The sequence below is a fragment of the Schistocerca americana genome, unplaced genomic scaffold, assembly GCF_021461395.2.
Source record: "Schistocerca americana isolate TAMUIC-IGC-003095 unplaced genomic scaffold, iqSchAmer2.1 HiC_scaffold_484, whole genome shotgun sequence".
Lineage (NCBI taxonomy): Eukaryota > Metazoa > Arthropoda > Insecta > Orthoptera > Acrididae > Schistocerca > Schistocerca americana.
The window spans coordinates 20,001-25,000 of record NW_025726219.1 but is presented as its reverse complement, the minus strand read 5'-3'; the positions used below and the strand labels follow the sequence as shown (position 1 = coordinate 25,000).

General features: G+C 53.3%; 1 non-coding gene across 1 annotated transcript in view; it reads left to right on the top strand.

The window, feature by feature from the left end:
- The first annotated feature begins 3,623 nt into the window (after positions 1-3,623).
- Positions 3,624-5,000, top strand: part of LOC124585175 — a 1,910-nt gene continuing 533 nt past the window's right edge. Inside the window, exon 1 of the ribosomal RNA XR_006974771.1 lies at positions 3,624-5,000. This exon is cut by the window's right edge and continues 533 nt beyond it. This is a non-coding gene — a ribosomal RNA (small subunit ribosomal RNA).

The window sequence follows — 5,000 nt, the reverse complement described above, 5'->3', positions numbered from 1 at the left end:
GGTCTGCCACAAGCATGGAATCAGAGCGCCGCCTGTTATGAGCCAAAGGTGCACCCTGACGTGGCAAATCAGATGATGCCGCAGTCATTTACTTACGATAATCACAATCAACAAACCGGGCCCCCCCCCCCCCCCAAGTGCCTTAACCTAACCCGTATTGTACCTTAACCTAACCCGTATTGTACCTTAACCTAACCCGTATTGTACCTTAACCTAACCCGTATTGTACCTTAACCTAACCCGTATTGTACCTTAACCTAACCCGTATTGTACCTTAACCTAACCCATATTGTACCTTAACCTAACCCATATTGTACCTTAACCTAACCCATATTGTACCTTAACCTAACCCATATTGTACCTTAACCTAACCCATATTGTACCTTAACCTAACCCATATTGTACCTTAACCTAACCCATATTGTACCTTAACCTAACCCATATTGTACCTTAACCTAACCCATATTGTACCTTAACCTAACCCATGTTGCGCCTTAACCTAACCCATGTTGCGCCTTAACCTAACCCATGTTGCGCCTTAACCTAACCCATGTTGCGCCTTAACCTAACCCATGTTGCGCCTTAACCTAACCCATGTTGCGCCTTAACCTAACCCATGTTGCGCCTTAACCTAACCCATGTTGCGCCTTAACCTAACCCATGTTGCGCCTTAACCTAACCCATGTTGCGCCTTAACCTAACCCATGTTGCGCCTTAACCTAACCCATGTTGCGCCTTAACCTAACCCATGTTGCGCCTTAACCTAACCTATGTTGCGCCTTAACCTAACCTATGTTGCGCCTTAACCTAACCTATGTTGCGCCTTAACCTAACCTATGTTGCGCCTTAACCTAACCTATGTTGCGCCTTAACCTAACCTATGTTGCGCCTTAACCTAACCTATGTTGCGCCGTAACCTAACCTATGTTGCGCCGTAACCTAACCTATGTTGCGCCGTAACCTAACCTATGTTGCGCCTTAACCTAACCTATGTTGCGCCTTAACCTAACCTATGTTGCGCCGTAACCTAACCTATGTTGCGCCTTAACCTAACCTATGTTGCGCCTTAACCTAACCTATGTTGCGCCTTAACCTAACCTATGTTGCGCCTTAACCTAACCTATGTTGCGCCTTAACCTAACCTATGTTGCGCCTTAACCTAACCTATGTTGCGCCTTAACCTAACCTATGTTGCGCCTTAACCTAACCTATGTTGCGCCTTAACCTAACCTATGTTGCGCCGTAACCTAACCTATGTTGCGCCGTAACCTAACCTATGTTGCGCCTTAACCTAACCTATGTTGCGCCTTAACCTAACCTATGTTGCGCCGTAACCTAACCTATGTTGCGCCTTAACCTAACCTATGTTGCGCCTTAACCTAACCTATGTTGCGCCTTAACCTAACCTATGTTGCGCCTTAACCTAACCTATGTTGCGCCTTAACCTAACCTATGTTGCGCCTTAACCTAACCTATGTTGCGCCTTAACCCAACACACGTTGGGCCTTAACCCAACACACGTTGGGCCTTAACCCAACACACGTTGGGCCTTAACCCAACACACGTTGGGCCTTAACCCAACACACGTTGGGCCTTAACCCAACACACGTTGGGCCTTAACCCAACACACGTTGGGCCTTAACCCAACACACGTTGGGCCTTAACCCAACACACGTTGGGCCTTAACCCAACACACGTTGGGCCTTAACCCAACACACGTTGGGCCTTAACCCAACACACGTTGGGCCTTAACCCAACACACGTTGGGCCTTAACCCAACACACGTTGGGCCTTAACCCAACACACGTTGGGCCTTAACCCAACACACGTTGGGCCTTAACCCAACACACGTTGGGCCTTAACCCAACACACGTTGGGCCTTAACCCAACACACGTTGGGCCTTAACCCAACACACGTTGGGCCTTAACCTGCTCTGTAATTGTCATACGACGCGTTAAATTAGTGTAGTGTTGCCTAACTGCAACCCCCGCAATATAGTTTGCTACTCGCACTGCCCGGTCGCCAGAGTATCGCTTCATGTTAAACACCTTGCAGCTATACACTGTAATGCGGATGGCGGCAGGACGTACATGCTCAATGCCCTTCGCAGTTGTTCATTGGCATTCGCATGGCGAAGCACAGCCTACGTTGTGGTACGGCTTGTGGCAACTGTCCGCTGATGTTGTACGTCCAAATCACACACTGTACCGCACATTGGTCCTCATGTACTGAATGATACATCGTGGTACATGTGTGACCGTACCACGACTGCGCCAACAACGGCGAACCATACGGTCCAAATATTGTGCACTCAGCTACGTGTCGTCTCCCTATAAGAGCTGGATTGCAGTATGGTATGCCGTGGATGGCGATCAGCATGAGCCGTCTGTTGATGTAGTGGCGCGTGTTGTCAGACGTAGTCGTCTCTTCTCACACACCGTGATAGCATGGTGCACTGCGTTCCACATCTGCGACATGCGACAGAGGCCGGTTGACAGTCGTTCGCGCAATGGACATCGCATACGTACGGGGGCCACCTTCCACGTGTTCGCGAAGCGTGCACATGTTGTTGCGTGTATGTGGGCAGACATAGTGTGTCGTGACACCTGACACAGGCATGCAACAATCGTTGAATTTGCAAATGGCGATGGACGTCTACGTTTGCTGGTGACGTTACGCAAATGAAGAACTGGTAAACCGTTGTGGTGCGGTTGTTCTCGCTAGAGGTGAATCAGTGATGGCGACGATCGGTTGAGCTACCAACCGGTTGTTTCAGCGATACCCACCATGCCCACGAACGTGAATGGCATGTGGGTGTGAAGCGATACGCGGCGGTGGCTGGGTGGGACCGTCCCCGGCCGGTGAGGGGGGGCCTCCCGGCGTGCTGGCCGCGCGGTGCGTGGGCGCACGCGCTACAGCCGGCTGGTGGGGGCGGCCAGTGGCAGGCGCGCCGGCCGACGGAGGCGGCAGGCGGCGCAGCTGCGCGCCGGCGCACCCTGCACGCGGCGCCGTGCGGCCAAAGTAGGTCCTCGCGGGCCCGGTGCGAAGCGCGGTGGACATCTGCAGTGTGCTGGTCCGATTGAGGACTGTGTGCGCTGAGGATGCGCCGCCGCCCGGCGCTCGGCGCCGCGACGCCGTCTGCTGCTCGGTCGCCTCTGCGGTTCTCGCAGGTGGATTGTATCGCAGCTGTGCGGACGTGTTGGCGCGTGCGCTGTGCTGGGAGAGTTCGCTTCGGCACCCAAGTGGGGCTTTTGTCCTTCTGTGGCGCTGGCGTTGGAGCTGCCGGCCACCGTAGGTGGCGCGTGTTGTCTCCCGCCGGCAATGCCACGACAGCACGCTCCCGGGCCTCTGTCGGCAGCGGCAAGCTCAGTTGGGAGCACGGGTGGTCGCACCTAAAGCGTCTACTCGCCAAACTCCGGGCGATTGCGCCTCTCTCGAACCCGACCAAGTACTTAGGACGGCGCTGCGCGCCGCCGGGACCTGAGAGGGTTTCGAGGTGTATTGTGCAGGGGAGCTCAGCCTCCTCCTGTTTGCAGAATAATTGAGCGGACGCTTGCGTGTTCGCGCGGGCCCCCGGGACACACTCCCGGGCGGCCGGCTGCTCAGCTCTAGTTGACGCAGCTCCCTGGTTGATCCTGCCAGTAGTCATATGCTTGTCTCAAAGATTAAGCCATGCATGTCTCAGTACAAGCCGCATTAAGGTGAAACCGCGAATGGCTCATTAAATCAGTTATGGTTCCTTAGATCGTACCCACGTTACTTGGATAACTGTGGTAATTCTAGAGCTAATACATGCAAACAGAGTCCCGACCAGAGATGGAAGGGACGCTTTTATTAGATCAAAACCAATCGGTCGGCTCGTCCGGTCCGTTTGCCTTGGTGACTCTGAATAACTTTGGGCTGATCGCACGGTCCTCGTACCGGCGACGCATCTTTCAAATGTCTGCCTTATCAACTGTCGATGGTAGGTTCTGCGCCTACCATGGTTGTAACGGGTAACGGGGAATCAGGGTTCGATTCCGGAGAGGGAGCCTGAGAAACGGCTACCACATCCAAGGAAGGCAGCAGGCGCGCAAATTACCCACTCCCGGCACGGGGAGGTAGTGACGAAAAATAACGATACGGGACTCATCCGAGGCCCCGTAATCGGAATGAGTACACTTTAAATCCTTTAACGAGTATCTATTGGAGGGCAAGTCTGGTGCCAGCAGCCGCGGTAATTCCAGCTCCAATAGCGTATATTAAAGTTGTTGCGGTTAAAAAGCTCGTAGTTGGATTTGTGTCCCACGCTGTTGGTTCACCGCCCGTCGGTGTTTAACTGGCATGTATCGTGGGACGTCCTGCCGGTGGGGCGAGCTGAAGGCGTGCGACGCGCCTCGTGCGTGCTCGTGCGTCCCGAGGCGGACCCCGTTGCAATCCTACCAGGGTGCTCTTGAGTGAGTGTCTCGGTGGGCCGGCACGTTTACTTTGAACAAATTAGAGTGCTTAAAGCAGGCAAGCCCGCCTGAATACTGTGTGCATGGAATAATGGAATAGGACCTCGGTTCTATTTTGTTGGTTTTCGGAACCCGAGGTAATGATTAATAGGGACAGGCGGGGGCATTCGTATTGCGACGTTAGAGGTGAAATTCTTGGATCGTCGCAAGACGAACAGAAGCGAAAGCATTTGCCAAGTATGTTTTCATTAATCAAGAACGAAAGTTAGAGGTTCGAAGGCGATCAGATACCGCCCTAGTTCTAACCATAAACGATGCCAGCCAGCGATCCGCCGCAGTTCCTCCGATGACTCGGCGGGCAGCCTCCGGGAAACCAAAGCTTTTGGGTTCCGGGGGAAGTATGGTTGCAAAGCTGAAACTTAAAGGAATTGACGGAAGGGCACCACCAGGAGTGGAGCCTGCGGCTTAATTTGACTCAACACGGGAAACCTCACCAGGCCCGGACACCGGAAGGATTGACAGATTGATAGCTCTTTCTTGATTCGGTGGGTGGTGGTGCATGG